This window comes from Pseudophryne corroboree, chromosome 9 (genome assembly GCF_028390025.1).
Source record: "Pseudophryne corroboree isolate aPseCor3 chromosome 9, aPseCor3.hap2, whole genome shotgun sequence".
Lineage (NCBI taxonomy): Eukaryota > Metazoa > Chordata > Amphibia > Anura > Myobatrachidae > Pseudophryne > Pseudophryne corroboree.
In genome coordinates this window covers 253219310-253242111 of record NC_086452.1, presented here as the reverse complement: position 1 = coordinate 253242111, position 22802 = coordinate 253219310, and the positions used below count along the sequence as shown (strand labels likewise).

General features: G+C 44.2%; 1 protein-coding gene across 1 annotated transcript in view; it reads right to left on the bottom strand.

Moving 5' to 3' along the window:
- Positions 1-21744, bottom strand: part of HMCN1 (hemicentin 1) — a 1072092-nt gene extending 1050348 nt beyond the window's left edge. Inside the window, exons 1-2 of the mRNA XM_063940215.1 lie at positions 21318-21744; positions 21100-21199 (exon numbers count right to left, since the gene is read on the bottom strand). The gene's annotated coding sequence lies outside the window, so the exon portion shown is untranslated. The remainder of the gene's footprint in view (positions 1-21099; positions 21200-21317) is intronic.
- Between the last annotated feature and the right edge of the window lie 1058 nt (positions 21745-22802).

The following is a 22802-nucleotide window of genomic DNA, read 5'->3' as shown; positions in this document are numbered from 1 at the left end:
CTAATCCTAGCCATCCTGGCCACGTAAATTTTTAAGGCCCTGACTACATCAAGGGACTTGGAATCCTCCAAGTCTCCCGTAGCCACAGGCACCACAATAGGTTGGTTCATATGAAACGATGACACCACCTTAGGCAAAAATTGAGGACGAGTCCTCAACTCAGCTCTATCCACATGGAAAATGAGATAGGGGCTCTTATGAGACAAAGCCGCCAATTCAGACACCCGCCTAGCAGATGCTAAGGCCAACAACATGACCACCTTCCAAGTGAGAAATCTTAATTCAACTGTTTGAAGAGGCTCAAACCAGTGAGATTTTAGGAATTGTAACACCACGTTAAGGTCCCATGGTGCCACTGGGGGCACAATTGGAGGCTGGATGTGTAGCACTCCCTTTACAAAAGTCTGGACTTCTGGGAGAGAAGCCAATTCCTTCTGGAAGAATATTGACAGGGTCGAAATCTGTACCTTAATGGAGCCTAACTTTAGGCCCATATCCACTGCTGTCTGTAGAAAGTGGAGAAAACGTCCCAAGTGGAAATCTTCCATAGGAGCATTCCTAGCTTCACACCAAGATACATACTTCCTCCAGATACGGTGATAATGTTTCGCTGTCACCTCCTTCCTAGCCTTTATCAGAGTCGGGATGATCTCCTCCGGAATACCTTTCCCAGCTAGGATTCAGCGTTCAACCACCATGCCGTCAAACGTAACCGCGGTAAGTCTTGGAACACGCAGGGCCCCTGTTGCAACAGGTCCTCCCTGAGAGGAAGAGGCCACGGATCGTCTGTGAGCATTTCCTGAAGATCCGAATACCAGGCCCTTCGAGGCCAATCTGGAACAATGAGTATTGTCTGCACTCTTGTTCATCTTATAATTCTCAATATTTTTGAGATGAGCAGAAGGGAACACATAGACCGATAGAAACACCCACGGTGTCACCAGGGTGTCCACCGCTACTGCCTGAGGGTCCCTTGACCTGGCACAATACCTCCGAAGTTTCTTGTTGAGGCGTGACGCCATCATGTCTATTTGAGGAAGTCCCCAAAGACTTGTTAACTCTGCAAAAACTTCTTGATGAAGTCCCCACTCTCCTGGATGGAGATCGTGTCTGCTGAGGAATTCTGATTCCAAGTTGTCCGCTCCCGGAATGAATACCGCTGACAGATCGCTTACGTGACTTTCTGCCCAGCGCAGAGTCCTGGTGGCTTCCGCCATTGCCACTCTGCTCCTTGTCCCGCCTTGGCGGTTTACATGAGCAACGGCTGTGACAGTGTCTGATTGAATCAGAACCGGTAGGTCGCGAAGAAGATTCTCCGCTTGTCATAGGCCGTTGTATATGGCCCTTAATTCCAGTATGTTGATGTGTAGACAAGCCTCCTCGCTTGACCATAGTCCCTGAAAATTCCTTCCTTGTGTGACTGCTCCCCATCCTCGGAGGCTCGCGTCCGCGGTCACCAACACCCAGTCTTGAATGCCGAACCTGCGACCCTCTAGAAGGTGAGCACTCTGCAGCCACCACAGGAGAGACACCCTGGCCCTGGGGGACAGGCTTATTTTCTGATGTATTTGAAGATGGGACCCGGACCACTTGCCCAGAAGGTCCCACTGAAAAGTCCTCGCATGAAACCTGCCGAAGGGGATGGCCTCATAGGTCGCCACCATTTTCCCCTGTACTCGAGTGCATTGATGGACTGACACTCTTTTTGGTTTTAGCAGGTCTCTGACCATGTTCTGGAGTTCCTGGGCTTTTTCCTTTGGGAGAAAAAACCCTCTTCTGTTCCGTGTCCAGAATCATGCCTAAGAAAGATAGTCGAGTCGTTGGAATCAACTGTGACTTTGGTAGATTTAGAATCCAACCATGCTGCTGCAGCACTCTCAGAGAGAGCGACACGCTCTTCTGCAACTGTTCCTTTGATCTCGCTTTTATCAGGAGATCGTCCAAGTACGGGATAATTGTGACTTCTTGACTGTGCAGGAGCACCATCATTTCCGCCATTACCTTGGTGAAAACCCTCGGGGCCGTGGAAAGCCCAAACGGAAACGTCTGAAACTGGTAATGACAGTCCTGTACAGCGAATCTCAGGTATGCCTGATGAGGAGGATATATGGGGACGTGAAGGTATGCATCCTTTATGTCTAGTGACACCATAAAATCCCCCCCTTCCAGGCTGGAGATAACTGCCCTGAGCGATTCCATCTTGAACTTGAACCTTTTTAAGTACAGGTTTAGGGATTTTAAATTTAGAATGGGTCTGACCGAGCCATCCGGTTTCGGGACCACAAACAGGGTTGAATAATACCCTTTTCCCTGTTGTATTAGGGAAACCTTGATAATCACTTGCTGTTGACACAGCTTTTGAATTGCAGCTAAAACTATCCCCCTCTCTGGGGGAGAAGCTGGTAAAGCCAATTTGAAGAATCGGCGAGGAGGCACGTCTTCGAATTCCAGCTTGTAGCCTTGGGATACAATTTCCATCGCCCAAGGATCCACGTCCGACTGAACCAAGACGTTGCTGAAGAGTCAAAGACGTGCCCCCACCGACGCGGACTCCCTCAGTGGAGCCCCAGCGTCATGCGGTGGATTTAATAGAAGCCGGGGAGTACTTCTGCTCCTGGGAACTAGCCATAGCAGGCATTCTTTTCCCTCTACCCTTACCTCTGGCGAGGAGGAAGAGCCTCGACCTCTTCTGGACTTATGAGATCGAAAGGTCCGCGAGACCTTCCCCAAATAAAACCTCACCTATGTAAGGCAAAACTTTCATATGCCTCTTTGAGTCGGCATCACCCATCCATTGGCGGGTCCACAGTGCTCGTCTAGCCGAAATCGCCATGGCGTTGGCCCTCGAACCTAGTAGCCCAACGTCTCTCTGAGCGTCTCTCATATATAAGACTGCGTCTTTGATGTGACCTAAGGTCAATAAAATGGTATCCCTATCCATGGTATCAATGTCAGCTGACAAGGTGTCTGTTCAAGCTGCTACCGTACTACAAACCCAAGCCGATGCTATTGCCGGTCTCAGCAAAGCACCCGTATGTGTATAAATTGATTATAGAGTCGTTTCCTGTCTGCGATCAGCAGGATCCTTGAGGGCTGCCGTGTGTCTGGAGACGGTAGCGCCACCTTCTTGGATAAGCGCGTTAAAGCTTTGTCCACCCTGGGCGAGGATTCCCACCGTACCCTGTCCTGTGCAGGGAAAGGGTATGCCATAAGAATTCTCTTGGGAATCTGCAGTTTCTTGTCTGGAGTTTCCCAAGCCTTTTCAAATAGTGTGTTCAGCTCATGAGATGGGGGAAACGTTACCTCAGGTTTCTTTTCCTTAAACATGTGTACCCTCGTGTCAGGGACAGAGGGGTCATCTGTGATATGCAAAACATCTTTTATTGCAATAATCATATAATGAATACTTTTGGCCACCCTTGGGTGTAACCTTGCCTCATCATAGTCGACACTGGAGTCAGAATCCGTGTCGGTATCAGTGTCTGCTATTTGGGATTGGGGACGTTTTTGAAACCCTGAAGGGCCCTGTGACACCGTCAAAGCCATTGATTGACTCCCTGTATTATCCCTGGACTCTGCTTTGTCCAATCTCTTATGTAACAAAGTCACATTTGCATTTAAAACATTCCACATATCCAACCAATCAGGTGTCTGCGTTGCCGACGGAGACACCACAATCATCTGCTACACCTCCTCCTTAGATGAGCCTTCCGCTTCAGACATGCCGACACACGCGTACCGACACCCCCACACACACAGGGATATATGTATATGGGGACAGTTCCCCAATAAGGCCCCTTGGAGAGACAGAGAGAGAGTATGTCAGCACACACCCAGCGCCAACTGACACTGGAAATCAAATTCCCATATAAACAGCGCTTTTATATATATCAATATACCCTCACTGCGCCAATTATAAGTGCCCCCCCCCTCCTCTTTTTGCCCTCTGTCACCGTGTTCAGCAGGGGAGAGTCCGGGGAGCCAGCTTCTCTGCAGTGTGCTGTGGAGAATATGGCGCTGGTTAGTGCTGTGGGATCAAGCTCCGCCCCCTCAGCGGCGGGCTTCGGTCCCGCTCAAATTTTCAATACTGGCGGGGGATAGTATAATCTACTGCCTCCGCAGCCTATATAACTATTTTAGCCAGTCCTAGAGGTTTATTATTGCTGCCCAGGGCGCCCCCCCTGCGCCCTGCACACATCCGTGCCTGCAGTGTGTGTTGTGTGTGGGAGCAATGGCGCGCAGCGTTACCGCTGCGCATTACCTCAGAGAAGAACTGAAGTCTTCTGCCGCCTTTGAAGTCTTCTTTATTCTAATACTCACCCGGCTTCTATCTTCCGGCTCTGTGAGGAGGATGGCGGCGCGGCTCCGGGACGAACGGCGAGGGTGAGACCTGCGTTCAGACCCTCTGGAGCTAATGGGGTCCAGTAGCCTAAGAAGCAGAGCCTATCATTTAAGTAGGTCTGCTTCTCTCTCCTCAGTCCCACGATGCAGGGAGCCTGTTGCCAGCAGTGCTCCCTGAAAATAAAAAAACTAACAAAATTATTTTTCTGAGAAACTCAGGAGAGCTCCCCTGTAATGCACCCAGTCTCCTCTGGGCACAGGATCTAACTAAGGTCTGGAGGAGGGGCATATAGGGAGGAGCCAGTGCACACCCATCTAAAGTCCTTTATAGTGCCCATGTCTCCTGCGGAGCCCGTCTATACCCCATGGTCCTTACGGAGTCCCCAGCATCCTCTAGGACGTAATAGAAATAAAAGATAATGTGTTATATTTTTGGATTGCATAAATGATGGTCTAAAACATGTAATATCATGTAATCTAGGGTATTTTTTATCCCTAAATTAGTAATTACATTTGCAAAAATATTTACCGCTAAAAAGTCAATAAATTTATCTGTATTACAAACAACACACAGATTTATACAGTATTTTTTATTGTAAAACAGTAAGCTCTTTGAGTAAATTTTGAAACTCAATTCATTCATTCATCATTTCTGTAAAGTTTTATTTTATTAAATATAAACTGAAAAAAATGATTTGCATTAGTATTCAAACCTGTGATGTGGAAGATACAAGTTTTAATTGAGTTTATTTATTTTCAGCACTTTCATAACAGAAAACAAAACAAAAAGAAAATAAATAAAATCACTCTCACCAACCACTTAACCCAGAAAAAGTAGAAAACACATAATAAACAAATAGGGTGTACAGCCCATACCATATTAAAAACTAGGCCTCTTAATTATAAAAATAAGCAACCATCCGGGGCGTGGCCTGGACGCTGAGCTAGCTGGACGCGCGGCTCCGGAGCTCCTGCACAGGGGACCTACAGGCCGATTCCCCGCAGCTTTGCCGGCGCCTGTTATCGCCCGGGAGCACCATCACCTGGTGTGTCAGCCGCGCAGGACGATCCGGCGCGGCCGGGCGGCTCTACGTGCTCCTATACCGCTGCGGCCTTCTTTTCGGTCCGGCGCCGGGGGCTTGAGTTTGGAGTGGGCCCGCTCGGGAGCTCCGTGCCCGGCGCGGCTGCAATGGGACCTCTCGGGGCGCTCCGCAGCCCTCGGACCTCCTCTACTGTGCCCTGCTGGGTGGCCCCTGACCCGCGGACCTCATCTGGATGACCGCGCTCTCCTTCCACGGCCCCTGGAAGATAAGGTACCCCCTGCAGGCCCTGGTGGCGGCCATCTTGCCTTTCTCAAATGCTGGCAGCTTCTCTCCTCCCCCTGCCTCTGTGACTGCTCCATTAAGCTGTGCTCATTGGGGCGCCCCCATCTCTCCCTACAGGGGCTTTAGCTGCTCAGACCCCCCCTCTCCTCAGTATTGTACTATAATATAGGTTGCTGGGGCTCCCTGATTTTTCACTACTACTCTGGGCTCTCCTGTATTACAATCTACAACCCAGGGGCGCCATCTCCTGGCCATCACCTACGACTACACCTGTATTATGCCCCAGTTTTCTATGATACTTTGGAGCAGAGGAATGCGCTGCTGATTGCCTATGGGCGCAACCCTGGGGGTCTCGTGCTTATGTTTATTCTCATTACACGTCCTGTGATGGATCAATGACTATTTACGCTATTGCTCAGTTTTGACCTTTGACCTTTTCTATTTCCGGGACTGTCACACATCATGCCTAAGTCCAAGAAAGCTACACCTTCTGCGGAAATGTCTTCTTTTATTTCTAAGATGAAGACTGGTGCACCTAAATTACCTGCCGCCCCCCCTCCTGCCCCTGTCTCGGAATCTGAGGAAAACTCGTCTGTTCCAGATCCCTCCATGAAAGATTACATTTCCTCTATCCTTACTGAGATGAAATCGTTGAAACAGGCTTTCCACTCGGAGATCCATAAAGCCATCTCCGGACTTAAGGCTGAGATATCTGATCTTGGGGCCCGCACTAATGATGTCGAACAGAAAATTGATGAAGTCGTTAACTTCCAGCAGGAGCTGGAACATTCGGTCCACATTATGCAGGAAGATATATACCTACTCCAAGACCAACAGGAGGATGCAGATAATCGCGCACGACGTAATAATCTACGTATTAAATGCATTCCGGAGTCGGTGGAACCAGCACAACTGGAAGATTTCCTCCTCCGCTTCTTTCAACATCTCCTGCCGGACACGCCGCATGAGCAGTTCCTCCTAGATAGGGCTCATCGCTCCCTGCGCCAAAAGCCTTCACCATCGTCCCCTCCGAGAGACGTGGTCTTACGCTGTCACTACTTCAAAACTAAGGACAGAATACTGACTGCTGCTCGGAACAAGGACATGTGTCTGTTTGAAACGCATAGGCTGCTGGTATTTCAGGACTTATCCCCTACTATTCTTAAGAGACGATTCGACCTGAGGGAATACACCCAAATCCTCAGAGAGAATCAAATCCGCTATAGATGGGGCTATCCCTTTGCCCTGATTGTGCAGCTTGATGGGAAAAGGCTGCTAGCACGATCCAAGGAGGATGCCCATCGGCTTCTTTTGAGACTCAACCTGCCTCCTCCGGAGCCTGACAAACCTTCCCCCCCACAGGTTACACCGGGTCTCCAACGCACCCCAAACTCACCTCTCCCACAGCGAGCACCTCGACGCCTCTGGTCGACAGTCCCGGCGAAAACCTCTGCTAGGCGTGACCCTGCGTGAACTTTCCTTTACAACTGCCTTAATGGGTTAATGCATGTCATTTCACACTGTTGTGCTAACTAGTTTAGAGGTTTAAAGTTTCTACCCATACTGAGCTTATATAACTGAGCATATGTTTTTTCTGTTCACTGGATTCTACTGTGGTTCATTACGGTTATTTGTTGCTACGACCCCCATGGTCGCCCTCTTGGTTAGTCAGAGGGCCCCCTGGTGTTCGGCGCCGTGCCCTCCACTGAGCCATTCTAGTCGGTTTTGAGCATAAGGGAGACTTCCTCTCCCTTAATACCCCATACGGGAGCTCAAACATGCAGACCCGTACGGAGTGTACAATGGGTCTTTGGCTCGGTCGGTTATACTTGTTTACTTTGCATTGTTCTCAATGTTTTTTTTCTCCTCTTTTTCCTCTTTTTCTGCTTTCTATTCCCCCTCTTTCCCTCGCCCCCCCCCCCCCCCCCCCCGGGAGACCAACCATGGGTCCTTAGGGCCGTTCTTGTTCTGCTTCTATTCATACTGCTATGTCTGTCAACGTAATATACTATAATGTGAAGGGTCTCAATAGTCCCCAAAAGAGGACCAAATTATTTATTTTTCTGAAACAGGTTGGGGGAGATCTGGTGTTCCTCCAGGAGACGCACTTTAGAGGTACTTCCCACCCTGAACTGCCTTCTAGACGCCACCCAGTCGTCATACACGTATGTGATCACGCCCAGAAGAAACGAGGGGTTGCCATATTGATTCCTGCCCATTTACACTTAGAACCAGAAAAAATCATTAGGGACAAACGGGGTAGATTCCTTATCATAGTGGGCAAGCTTAACAACGTTCCCATCACTCTGGTCAACGTCTACGCCCCCAATGTTAATCAGGCCTCGTTTTTCGCCTTATTAGACTCTAAAATCGCCCAATGTAGGAAAGGCGATATCTTAATGGCAGGGGATTTCAACACTATACTCCATCATAGTCTCGACCGCTCCCACCCCCTCCCATTGTCCCAGTCCCGAACAAGCACTCGCAATTCCAGAGCCTTGCTGTCACTACTCAAAAACCTCTTGCTATTTGATTCCTGGAGGGTTATCGACCCTTTAGTTAAAGATTATACGTTTTTCTCCCCAGTCCACAATCTATATACAAGAATTGATATGATTATGGTTGGGAGGGACATGACCTCTAGGATCCAGAAATGCTGTATTCATCCAATTACGTGGTCTGACCACGCCCCGATATCTTTGACTCTTTCTGGTTTGGCCCGCACTCTTTCCCCCCCTCCTGGTCCCTTAATGATGCCCTCCTCCAACACTCTGATGTTCCACCGCAGACTACTCAGGTACTAACTGATTATTTTAATTTGAACCAGACGCCTGGTATATCTGACATGACCCTGTGGGAGGCGCATAAAGCGGTCCTCCGGGGCCACTTCATACAGATAGCGGCCAGGCTCACTAAACAGCGCTCCCAAAAGATCATGGAGTTAACTGACCAACTCTACCGTCTGGAGGAAGTTCATAAGTCTTCTCTGAACCCAGCTGACTTAGATAGGCTACTTAAAGTTAGGGGTGAACTTAATATGCTATTATCTCACAAGACTGAACAATGCCTTAGACGCCTTAACCAGATTTACTATGAAAAAGGGGATAAGGCAGATAAACTCCTGGCCAGGAAGCTGAGGGCCCAGATTTCTTCCAAAAATATCTTATCTATTCGTACTAAACAGGGGGTATTGACTCATGACCCTGACCACATTCTGGGTGAATTTGAGGAATTTTATAAATCATTATATAATACGGAAGCGACTCCCTCATCATCACTGAGATTCAATGAGGGGATTGAATCCCTTTTAGATAAATGTAACCTACCATCACTGAGTGGCTCGACAGTGTCTCAGTTGGGTTCAGAGATAACTATTGAGGAAATAGATAATGCACTTAAAACTCAGAAATCGGGTAAGGCCCCTGGACCTGATGGGATGTCAATCATGTATTATAAGAAATTCAAGGGGATTCTCTTGCCCCACCTCTGTAGGCTCTTTAATGGATTCCTTGGAGGTAACCCTTTGTCGCCCCGTACATTGGAGGCACGAATTGTCTTAATCCACAAACCCGGGAAAGACCCCAACTACTGTGCTAGCTACCGCCCCATCTCTTTACTAAATAACGATATTAAACTCTTTGTCAAAATTCTAGCCTTGAGGTTAAACTCAGTTCTCCCGCATTTGATACATGCTGACCAGGTGGGCTTCATCCCAGGCCGACAAGCTAGAGACAACACCCGCAGAACTATTAACTTAGTTCATCTCATTAACAAAGCTAGATTGCCCTCTATCCTTCTCTCGCTCGATGCGGAGAAAGCTTTTGATAAAATATTGTGGCCCTTCATGTTCGCCACCCTACGTAGGTTCGGCCTGGGAGGAAGCCTACTTCAGGGTATTCAGGCACTCTATTCCAACCCCTCCGCTAGAGTTCGGGTTAATGGCAAGGACTCTCGCCTTTTCCACATCAACAACGGTATGCGTCAGGGGTGTCCCCTGTCACCATTAATTTTTGCTATGGCTATCGAACCTCTGGCGTGTATGGTTAGGGCCAACCCCGATATTAAGGGTATCTCTGCTGGTGATGAGGAGTTCAAAATGTCATTATTTGCAGATGATGTTTTGTTAACTCTCTCCTCTCCCCATATATCTATCCCTAACCTATTTAAAACTCTCTCATCATACTCTTATTACTCAGGCTATCGCATTACTTATTCCAAATCGGAAGCCCTCCCTTTGCATCTTAGTGAGGATACCAGATCTCTCCTAGCTGCTAACTTTAATTTCTCCTGGCGCTCCAAGAAAATTAGGTACTTAGGGGTGTTCATCACAAATTCCTATGATTCTCTATATTCTGAAAATTTTCCAACCCTTTTTAAGTGTATAGAGTCTGACCTACGAGCCTGGGACAAACAGATTATAGCCTGGTTCGGACGGATAGTCTCAGTAAAGATGAACATCCTACCCAGGCTTTTGTATCTGATTCAAACAATCCCTGTACGTATCCCCGCTGAGGCTTTGTGTCGAATGCAGAAACTCTTCCTAAAATTTGTATGGTCTGGTAAACCTCCTAGAATTAGGACCTCCACTCTGGTGCGTGACCCACTAGCTGGAGGCAGAGGTTTACCGGATATCCGTAAATACTATCATGCAACCCACCTGAGCCAGGCTCTCGCGTGGTTTCCTCCAGCGCCCCATCTACCCTGGATACGAATCGAGTGCTTGTCGGCTGGGGTCTCCACTTTGGTCTCCCTACTTACACCGGTCAAGCCACATCGGACGATACAAACGTGTGCCCCCTCCACAAAATTCACCTGCTCCCTGTGGTTTTTCTGCGTTCGGCATTATGGTCTATCTACTTTTCCATCTCCCATTACTTCTATTTGGGATAATCAGGATTTCCCCCCTGGCTCCACCTTACGGTCCCATTCGTGGCTTCGCCTGAACCCACGTCCGGGACTGGTGTTTGATTTTATAGAAGGTTCCACCTGGCGTTCCCTAAAATCTCTATGTGATAAATATGGCATTTCCCAACCTGTACTTTACGAATATTTACAACTTCGCTCCTTCTTAAGTTCCCTTCCTAAACCCCAGGTTATTCGCCAACTCACCGCTTTGGAACGTCTCTGTATTTTTCTCCTATGCGTCAGGGTATTATTTCTATACTTTATGGTTTACTACGCTCTCTGAAGGCAACGAACATACTCCCCCATGAACGTAAATGGGAGCAGGACCTGGGCCCTCCCCCTGAAGAAGATTCATGGGAGATCATTAGACAAAATGTAGTCCAGTCCTCAATTTCCTCCCTAGTGAAGGAAAACTCATATAAGGTCTATACTAGATGGTATCGGGTCCCAGCGACACTGCATAGGATTTTCCCCGGGTCCTCCCCATTGTGCTGGCGTGAGTGTGGTCAAATTGGAGATTTCAAACACATTTGGTGGTCCTGCCCCAAAATCCGCCCGTTCTGGGCCCTGGTGGAAACTCTTATTGGATCTATCTTCTGTTCTCAGATAACATTGGGTCCCTGGTCGGCTTTACTGGGCCTACCTTTGCCTAATCTTGGCAGCCATGCGGGCAACCTGGTACTCCAAATCCTTCATGCTGCCAGATGTGTGATAGCTAAAAGTTGGAAAAAGACCACTGCCCCCCCTAGGAGCATGTTACTATCTAAAATATGGCATATCTCCATGATGGAGAAAATCACTGCTTCCTTACATGACAGGTCAGAGAAATATAGGAGGACTTGGAAACCTTGGTTCACTTATGCATATCCTCTACTGCCCGGATATGATATACTGTGTCAAACGGGTCCCAATAGGCAAAAGTGGTGATGTACTGTTCAATGTCTTAACGTTTGAAGATAGTGTGGGCTACCCCCCACGATATGACTTTACCTTGTATGCTCCCTTAGTGGTCCCCCACTCTCCCATCCCCCTTCCCCTCTCTTTCTTACTCTCTTCATCTCTGATCTTTTCTTCTTGTTTCTCTCTTTACTTTTCGTTCCAACATAGAAAAACTGTTGTCGACATATATATTGTATTGATGATGATCTCCCCCGCTCTCGCTATGTTTGGTAATGTCCCGCGGGATATCATGTATGTTATTTTGAACTTATCTGGAGTCATCATCTCCTGTTTGATTTGTATCAGCTTATTCGACTTCTCTTCAATAAAAATATTGCATTAAAAAAAAAAATAAGCAACCATCCATTACATCAAAGAAAGTCAGAATAAATCTGAGAATACCAGAACTATACCGTTCCATCCTGCTGGGCGCAACCCCATCAGCATATGGGCCCTCATTCCGAGTTGTTCGCTCGCTAGCTGCTTATAGCAGCAGTGCAAACGCTAAGCCGCCGCCCTCTGGGAGTGTATCTTAGCTTAGCAGAAGTGCGAACGAAAGGATCGCAGATCTGCTACAAAAAAAATTATGCAGTTTCAGAGTAGCTCGAGACTTACTCCTAGCTAGCGATCACTTCAGAATGTTCATTTGATTTTAAAACCATCGGTCCAACGATTTCTTTATCCAGCACTGTTTCCTGGGTTGGAAACTTCCAGCTAAGTAGCAAGACCTGCAAAGGACATCTGTGAACCGGGATCCAATTTTGCTATTGCCGTCGCCAAACGAGCTTAATGAATTGGACTCCTTCTTTGGAACACAGTTGGAAATTCTATACAGCCGGAATATTTCTTTTGCTGGTAAAACATGGCCATGTGTGAGTAATTACCACAAAAACATTGGACATTGGTTCCCAAAGTAGTGCATTTATTGGTGGATTAGCTCAACAATTGAGTCTCTTACCTGTGTGTGTTCAACATCAGTAATGGTTTTTAATATATAATTGTTTATTAAATACGGATCAGATTGTTTAAAATTATATTTATTTAGCGCTGTTTTTTACCCTATTCTTGCATTTTCTTGGGGAGACTGGCTACCTCCCATTACAGCTGCTAGGAGAAACCACTCATACGTGCGCCTGTTCATATCTAATTGATATATACTCCGCCCTCTAGAAACAGTATGCACAAATAACCTGGGTAGATTCTGGTTCTTCTCACACAAAACCTACCCCCGCATATGAAATAGCTGAGAGGCAATGTAAATGAGGCAGAAATTTGAGTGTACCAGGCCACCCAACACTCTTGCCCTACATAGAGTCTTAAGCTTAATCCAAGATGGTTTATCCACCCATATTAAGGAGGAAAGGTAATTATCTATCAGGCTAAAAATACAGAGAGAGGTATAAACAGGGGCCTGCTGGAAACCATACAAAACTTTAGGGAGAACTACCATTTTAACCAAATTCACCTGACCGGTAATGGTCAATGGAAGTTTGTTCCAAACATGCAGCTTTGATTTCAGCAAATCAATTTGTGGCTGGACGTTAAGTGGGATAAAATCCGATATAGACAATGTAATCCAAATTCCCAAATATTAAACTGTGAGGTCAATTCTAAGGGAGTGACTGCAGCCCAACAAGAAAGGAAGGACCAGGAACAGGGAGAATGCAAGATTTATTCTATTTAATGGGCAGCCCAAAAAATTGACCAAAGGAATCAATCACTGAGAGAAGGGTGACCAGAGACAAGAATAACAGCATGTCATCAACATAGAGATCCACCTTGTTCACCCTTTTCTGTATCCGAATCCCCTGTATGCCCGGTTGACTTCTAAAAAGACATAAAAAGGTTCAATAGCCAAGGCAAAAAGGGTTGGAGAAAGAGGGCAGCCCTGTCTTGTACCCTGATGGGCAAGAGTGTAATAATGTAACAGGGGAAATTAATCTAAGTTCCATCCCAAAGTGGAACAGAATCTCCCAGAAATAGTGCCACTTTTCAGAATAAAAGGCATAGGCAGTGTCCAAGGACACCACCACTGCCCCCTCATCCACAGAGTCCTCTAGCTGCAAAATTAAATACAATATCCTAAGATTTTGTGAGGTGGACTTCCCCAGCATAAAACCTGTCTGGTTAGAGTGTACCATCTCACCAATCACCATATTATACTAAAGTGCCAGCATCTTAGCAAGGATTTTAATGTCTGTAGAGAGGAGAGAGATTGGGGCGATAAGAGCCAGGATCATGAGGGTCTTTGCCAGATTTAGATTTAATAATGATGGCATCTGACATAGAATGAGGGAGAGAACCCAGGTCACACTGCTCATTAAAAAAATCAAGTAGTTTATGGAAAAGAAATGGGCATATTTCCTATAAAGCTCAATGGGAATCCTATCCACGCTCTGGGCCTTACCACCTGGCAAGGAAGAGACAGTCACCTCAATGTCTCCTATGGTAAATGGAGAATATAGGAAATGGAGAATATAGGAATGCTCTACTGTCTGTGGAAATGGAGGGCAAGGATATATGCCCCCCAAAAAGTAGGTCTTCTAATGGGATCAGTATGAAATACCAAAATACCGATGGTGAGGATGCCAGTATACAGACAACAGCATCCTGGCCGTCAGTATGCCAGCAGAGGGAAGAGCGAAAAGTGTTGATATTTTTCACTCTCCAAATTAGGGTACCCCGCTGGAAAGCCTTAAAGGCATCTTACAAAATATCAAAGTAAATGTAAGCAGAGTTCTCAGAGGCTCTACGTTTACACAATGAAATATATTACCCTAACAATTGTCTTTCAATTTGTCTCTAACCATGATACAATAAAAAGGTGAACTTTTTTTACGAATAAAGCTTCCCTTTATTCAAACAACATTAGTGATACAGAAAATCTCAAGGAAAGATAGGAAAAGGCTACAAAATAGCACCTAGTGTTTGAATATCCCTGTGAATACTTTTGGATCAATTGTGATGAAATGGAAGCTGCATCATACCAACCAGACATTGCCTAGACAAGATGGATGGAATGGAATAGAATTCGATCACATAAGATCAGGAGGGGCAAGGGCAGAAAGGAGGAAAAGAGATGAGCATGGATGACGAGAAGAGCCACGAGAAAAATGAAGTACAGGAAATGATGGATGATAATTTAAGGATCATTAATTTGACAGACAGAACTCTTACTACTCAACAAATCTTCTTGCTATCTAAAGGCATCTCCTTCTCCCCAGTACAGAAACCAGATAGGTTTGAGAGTGAAAAAGATCTCCACCTATTCTTTAGGAAACTTCTTTTGAAAAAATTATTTTGTACTCAACAGAGATTACAAAATCAGACTTTACTGGATAGTGAATTAAACATGACATCTACTTTTAATTTAGGGGACCAAACAATGATTGCTATGTTAAAAGAACTTGAACAAGAAAGTGAAGGTGGCAAAAAAATTTTGCATCCTTTTGATGCTGCAAAAATAAAAAACAAAATCGACTTTCTCTGCAGACTTTCAAATTTGTTCAGTAGTTAAAGTATTTTTCGATTTAGTGTCTCATGATTTGGACAACCTATTTCTTAATCAGGTACAATATTTTTTTTTGCTGACAATTTACTTGAAGAAGAAAGGTCTGCACTCCAACAGATATTCCACCGGGATGATGTAATTATTAAACCCTTCCGATAAGGGGGGGAAATGTTTTCCTATGGCCTAGAAAGATGTATTTAGAGGAGATCAACAAACAACTTAAGGATAAAACCTGCTATAGACAACTGATATTCAATCGTACCTCTGATTTTCAAGAAATATACAACAGAATTACATCAAAATCTTTGGAAGATGGGGTTATCCCAAAAAAGGACTTTGATTTCCTTAAAACAGATAAACCAATAGTTCCAACGTTATATTTACTGCTGAAAGTGCATAAAAATGACATAATTCCACCAGGAAGACCTATCGTCTTGTGGGTTGGCAGACTAACTGAAAAAGCAAGTATATATGTTGACCAATTTATTCGCTGTTATGTAGTAGCATTGCCTTCATACACCAGAGACACGATGGATGTCCTGACAAAAATCCAAGGATTATGTGTAAAGCCAGGCACCTGGCTATTCACGTATGATGTGGAAATCCTTTACACAAGTATCGATAATCGGAAAGGCCTTGGATGCAGTAAAATTCTTTCTAGACATCGGAAGACATGAAGAATTTAATACATTTCTTCTCACATTGTTGAATTTTATACTTACAAAAACTACTTCACCTGTAAAGGCAAGTTTTTTCTCCAGGTTAGAGGTACAGCGATGGGGACAGCTTGTGCCCCATCATATGCTAACCTCTACCTGGGGAGATGGGAAAAAGAGGTAGTCTTCAGCAAACATCATTATCAATATACAGAACATATCCTTCTTTACTTTAGATACATAGATGACATTCAGCTGTTATGGGAAGGTGATCAGAACACCTTAGAAGAATTTATTTGTATTCTTAATACTAATGATTCCAATCTTAATCTGACATCAGAAAGTGAAATTTTTAGATTTAACAATCAAAATTGATGAATCAGGCCAGGTTACAATGGATATTTTCCGTAAAGAAACAGCTACAAATAGCATATTACATGCTAAGAGCTCCCATTTTCCAGATACAATCAAAGGGATTCCTAAAGGATAGATGCTGTGGACAAAAAGGAACTGCTCGGATACCGCTATATATCAGGAAAGGGAACAACAACCATGCGATCGCCTAAAACAAAAAGGTTATAGTAATAACATCCAGAGAGCTAAACGGGAGGTCCGTAATTATTCAAGAGACTCCCTGTTGATCCCAAAGAAGAAAATAAAGAAAGAGGAACCAGTTTGGTTTATTGGTACCTATAATAACAAGAGTTGGGAAATTAAATCTATTCTACAAAAGCATTGGTCAATTTTACAGACGGATACAGAATTCTTCCACCTAGTATGCAAGTTAGTTGGTGAAGGTCGCGTAATTTGAATGATATATTAGTACAGAGCCATCTACCAACCTCCAACCCATCTCTTTATTCTAAAAAAGGATCCTACCAATGTAGGCAATGTAGGGCCTGTCAATTTATGATACCGAAGGAGAATTACATTGATAAATTTGGAAGAAAGTGGGTCTTTGACAGCTACATTGACTGTAAATCTACAGGTGTAGTCTATCAACTCACCTGTCCATGTAACAAATTGTACATACTGTAGGTAAGACCATAAGATCATTCAAAATAAGACTCCTTGAACATATACTGTAGGCAGTATAAGAAATGCCAAACAAGATAAATCCAGATTTAGAACATGAACTCCAGTGGCCAATCATTTCCTGTATCATCATGTTGGAAACCCTAAAGAATTAACAGCATTTGGCATGAAACATATAAGACCTTGAATAACACTATGTACAATGTAACTTAGATTTATTAGTTTTTGCCCAATTATTATTATACTTACCTTTAAACAAAATAAATCTGTGAATAATTTCCAACAATCTATTTTGTAATTATCTCTATCTAAATATGATCATTATACTAACCTTTATGACTTAATTTTTTGCCTAATTATGGTGATGACATTTACCCTGCTTAGCTAAGGCGACTATACTTACCTTTAATCCATTGGCCCTATATTTGACACTACAGATGTGAATTAAGAATATAGTTTATGCCATTATAATGGAGTATGGCGACTATATTTACCTTTATCCATCGGTCTAATATTTTATATTATAATGGTGAATTCAGAATATTGTATATCCCATCATAATGGATTCATAAATTATAAGTTATACAATTTAATATGTATAGACTATATTATACATGTCTATTGAATGCACATTAACTCAGCTGTCACTAGTTATCGAACCATATACACTTTCTTCACATTTTTTTGTGTCACCTTTTATTCACACATTTTGCATGTTTTTGTTACAACTTTACACATGGTATGATTTTTAAATACAGATTATCAAATCATATATTTTTTTAATGTGTTTTATTCACTATTTAGTTATTTATTCAATCAATCAATCAATCATTCAATCAATCACATTGTATCAATTCTATTAAGGACACTCATACACAGTCACTTATTACTTTGTATCATCACATAATTTATACTGCATAACAATTTTTTCACTGTACACTGTTATAAAAATAATTTTAGCCATGTATATTTGTATATGCAATAATACACTGTGATATCTTTAGGTGTCACAAAAAAACATTATTTGAACTAATTTTGGATAATTCCATACTAATATTACTACATTATTATTATTTTTTATGATGAATAATTTAATATAATTGATATAGTTTTTGGGATACAATCACTGAAATTATATTACATGTATTTATTTTAATTTGTCAGCCTAATTATGGTATAATAAACAAGATAGCTCCCTCTCGTGACATTAACTAATAAACAATATGTACTTTGTATCGATGTGATTATATTATAGAGGGATACCTTATTAGGGTAGCGTCTAGATTCTCTTCGTGCAGAGGACCTTTCCCATAACCCCCTGGGTCCATGTCACAATCTATTTGGAATAGAAAAGTGTGGCGATCGAAGTGGAGCGGAGCGAGACACCGAGCCCGATGCGTGGCGAGCGAAGCGAGCCCGCGAGGGTCCAATGCTGCATAGAAAAAAAAAATACCCCAAATGAACGGAGAACTAAGAAAACATTTAGGAGCTGTAAGGGCGGAAGTTGTCTCCTGCCCACTCGTTTTGTCACGTCCAGGTCCTTTGCACGAAGGCAACATAGACACAACCACCTTATTAGAGAAGCTTCAGGTATCCTTCCTATATCTAACATGAGAGGTGCGCAATAGGCCAAGGAACATCACGTGACACACCTCCTATGTTTACCATAGGAGGAAAACGATTGGTGGAGAATGTCACGTGACGTAGCGTGGCGTCGGGAAACAGGAGCCGCAAGCAGGAAGATCATAGCGTGTCTCCTATTTTTAACATAGGAGACGCGTGGCTGGCTAGTTAAGCCACATGTCACAATAGAATTAATCCAATTGGTCACTGGATACCAATATAGAATAGCTAGGGTGGACAATCGGGTTAGCCTTGAGAAAGTCCTAAGGAAACACATGTTGGCAGCGTCATGGCCGCTACCTAATCTTAAAGTAGGTACACACTATACAATTATCTAGCAGATAATCTGCCAGATCTAGCTGGTTGGAATGAAAATCTAGTAATGGATGAGAGCAAATTACAATATATCATTTGTTCCCAAACACTGGAAAACAAACAAAACCTGTTGTTCATACAAATTGGGTAAACACAAATTTAACCAACTTGGATCAACAACTGTTTTTGACAGTTTTGCAGTGTTTGGGAACAAATGATAGATTGTGATTTGCTCTCATCCATTACCAGATTTTCATTCCAACCAGCTAGATCTGGCAGATTATCTGCCAGATAATTGTATAGTGTGTACCTAGCTTTAGAACTGTACAATTGTATAATAAATGTGCATCTAATGTGTATTGATGAGCTTAGCGCAACATTATATATATATATAAAGGCATTGCTAATAGGAGCCATTTTAACACACACTACTGCAGGATTGGAATGATTTCCCTGGGGAATTAATAAGAGAGCTGAGTCAGCTGACTGACCCCAGTATTGCCTGTGCTCAAGTATGACTATCCTTAAAACTAGGACTGTTAGTGTGCCTTGAGGACTAAAGTTGGGAAATGGGTATTATTATTATTATTATTATTATTATTATTATCCTTTATTTATATGGCGCCACAAGGGTTCCGCAGCGCCCAATTACAGAGTACATAAACAAATCAAAACAGGAAAACAGCTACCACAGTTGACGACAATATAGGACAAGTACAGGGTAAATAAACATAGCTACATCAGCAGATGACACTGGAATAAGTATCAGGTGGCAGAAGACTGCTGGATTTGGTGCAGTTGAAGATTATTAAAGTAAGAAAAAGGATAAGCAGATGAGGGAAGAGGGCCATACTCGTGAGAGTTTACATTCTAAAAGGGAGGGGTAGACAGCGGTAGGCAGACATATTACATATCATAGTTATTAACCTGCATGCAGATTATAAAACATATCAGTATGCTATAAGTACAACTACTTTAGATGCTAATTCAGAGCCTGTGTGCAGATTATACAACATATCAGCATATTATTTGAGCAACAATAAACATCTGCCAATTTGGAGCACACAGCAGGTTATTATAAATCCTCTAATATTATATTACATGTAGGAATTAGATCATGTGACACTATATAAATATATATTTATACCAGCAGATACTACATCAGTAGTGTGGATACTAATATATCAAGTTAAAGCCAAATGAAACATAGGGGGTCATTCCGACCTGATCGCACGCTAGCTTTTTTTGCTGCACTGCAATTAGGTCAGAACTGCGCATGCATATGCACCGCAATGCGAAGGCACGTCGTACGATGAATTTTATGAAGAATTCATTCGCACAGCCGATCGTAAGGAGATTGACAGGAAGAAGGCGTTTGTGGGTGTCAACTGACCGTTTTCTGGGAGTAATTGGAAAAAAGCAGGCGTGTCCAAGCGTTTGCAGGGCGGGTGTCTGACATCAATCCCGGGCAAGAACAGGCTGAAGTGATGCAGCTGCTGAGTAAGTTCTGAGCTACTCAGAAACTGCACAAAACTTTTTTGTACAGCTCGGCTGCACACGATCAACTCGGAATGACCCCCATAATGTCTATTCAGCCTCAGACTAAGCACCAGCTGCTGGGATTCTGTTCAGTAGCTACATTTCTATCAGTTTACTTTGCAACAATAACATATATTCAAAGCTGAGCAATGAATACATCAAAGTACATTTAAAGACCCAGCTGTGGAACTTCCGCTTCTCGCAGCTTCATATTAGGCCATACTTGCCTACCTGACCCTCTCCATGAGGGAGAAAATGCTCTGTTCCTGGACTTTCCTGGTAATGTATGATTGCCATCACCTGTGGTGAAAAACTTTTCTTATCAATTAACTAGCTCACCACAGGTGATGGCAATCATACATTACCAGGAAAGTCCAGGAACAGAGCATTTTCTCCCTCATGGAGAGGGTCAGGTAGGCAAGTATGTGTTAGGCTGTGAGTCTGTTAGCTCCGTAGCACCGGCCGCCCGACTCACCATTTCCAAGGCTACACAGCCTCTACCTGAGTCCTCATACCGCCGGGGACTGCAGGAGACGGGCACCGCCGCACGAACGGCACTTCCCCATTATTCCAGGAGCTAAACACCACGGGCAGAAAGAGAGAGAGCAGTGGCGCACCTTATCAAAGATGGCGCTGGATGCTGTCTCCTCACACAAACAGCGTGTCTTCGCTTACCACACCCAGGAGGATGGCTCCCGCACGGCTGACTCTGAGGAGTACTCGGAGGAGGACTCTCTCCCTGCTCACTGGTTCCAGCCAGAAAAGCTAAGGTACCTCTCCCTGAAAACACACTGCACTCAGCTGACATGCAGATTGCCCACAGTGACATGGTGGGTGCTATTAAGTCAGCCATTAGCCCCATGTTTAAAGAACAGACTGCTGATATAAATACCCAACTTGCTCAACTCACCCAAAGAATTCTTGGTATGGAACAGACATTAGGGGAGACTTTCGCGGATGTTGCTAATCTTAAAAAGTCCACATCTCAAAACAGTAAAGAGATCATGCACCTGCATAATAAAATTCAAGATTTAGAAAAGAGATCGCGCAGGGGGACTCTCCGAATTATTGGCTTGCCAGGGGCCGTAAAAGGTCAGGCTTTGTTCGATTTCATAAAGCAGTCCTTACCGGAGATGTTAAACGTGCAGGACAGATGTTCTGATTTAATTATAGAGAGAGCACATAGGCTGGGCCCTGTAAGGCCACAAGAGGGAGCCAGACCCAGAGCTGTGATTTTTAAGCCTTTGAATTTTCTGCATAAGGAATTATTTTGGTCTGCATCCCGAAAAATCAAGCAGCTCACCTGGGACGTCCATAAGATTTTACTTTTTCAGGATTACTCAGCAGAACTGTCCAAAGCCAGGAGAGATTATGCTCCCTTATGCTCCCGTCTTATCCAGTAAAATAAAAAGTTTGCTCTACTTTACCCAGTGCGGCTGCACCTGTATAATGGTGCCTCTTTTGTGGATTTTCTGACCCCCGCGGATGCAGAGGCATACCTCAGAGAATCGTCTACTGCTACTAAGTTCACTTCCGGAATGTCAGACTGTGAATAATACCTTGACCTGCACTGTTGGGTTTCCTCACCATATTGCACGTTTTCTTTATTATTACTGTTACGTTGTTTCAGTTGGTCCTCACCTGCACCACGCAACTATGTTTAATTCTGGGACTTTTGCTTGAAATGGACTTATTTTTGGGACTATGTTGTTTAAATAATCCGTAGGCCGTTCTTATATTGTCTCGATATTTTACGGTTATTATAGGTTTGTTTACTCTGATGTATTATATGCCTTCCGTGAGGAATTATATTGCTCTCCCCTTGCTGAATAGCTGTATCTTCATGGTAAATTCAGAAAATATTTTCTCTTACGTCCTAGAGGATGCTGGGGTCCACATTAGTACCATGGGGTATAGACAGGTCCACTAGGAGCCATGGGCACTTAAAGAGTTTGATAGGGTGGGCTGGCTCCTCCCTCTATGCCCCACCTACCAGACTCAGTTTAGAAAGTGTGACTGGTGGAGCCGGTCACAGCTAGGGGAGCTCCTAGAGCTTTTCTAGTTTTTTTTTTTCTAAAAAGTTAGGCACAGGGAGGCTGCTGGCAACAGCCTCCCTGCTTTGTGGGACTTAGGGGGGGAGTAGTGTCCAACTCTCTGAAATTAATGGCCACTATCTCCACTGACAGGACACTGAGCTCCTGAGGGTGATAATCGTTAGCCCCCGAGGCAACCGCTCACTCCCTCAGCATGCTGCCACCCCCTAACAGAGCCAGAAGATCGAGGTGGTGAGTAGAGCACCGTCGACCCGACAAGTGGGGAACCGGTGAGAATGGCGGCATCAGGGTGGGAGCGCAGCACTGAAACTGCGTGCCGGAAGGCTCAGAGGTACAGATGTGCTGCGCTGTGAGGGGCACCCTGGGACAGCGCAATACCCTTACACTGGACAGATCACTTTCAGGGACTCTGTCTACAGCCAGCACACAATCCTCAGGCCAGTATAAAAAAATTCAAAACTGCGTGAAGAAGCGCCATCTTAGGGGGCGGAGCTTCTCCTCAGAGCAGACCCAGCAGCTCACCAGCGCCATTTTCTCCCTGCAGATCATCATCACAGAA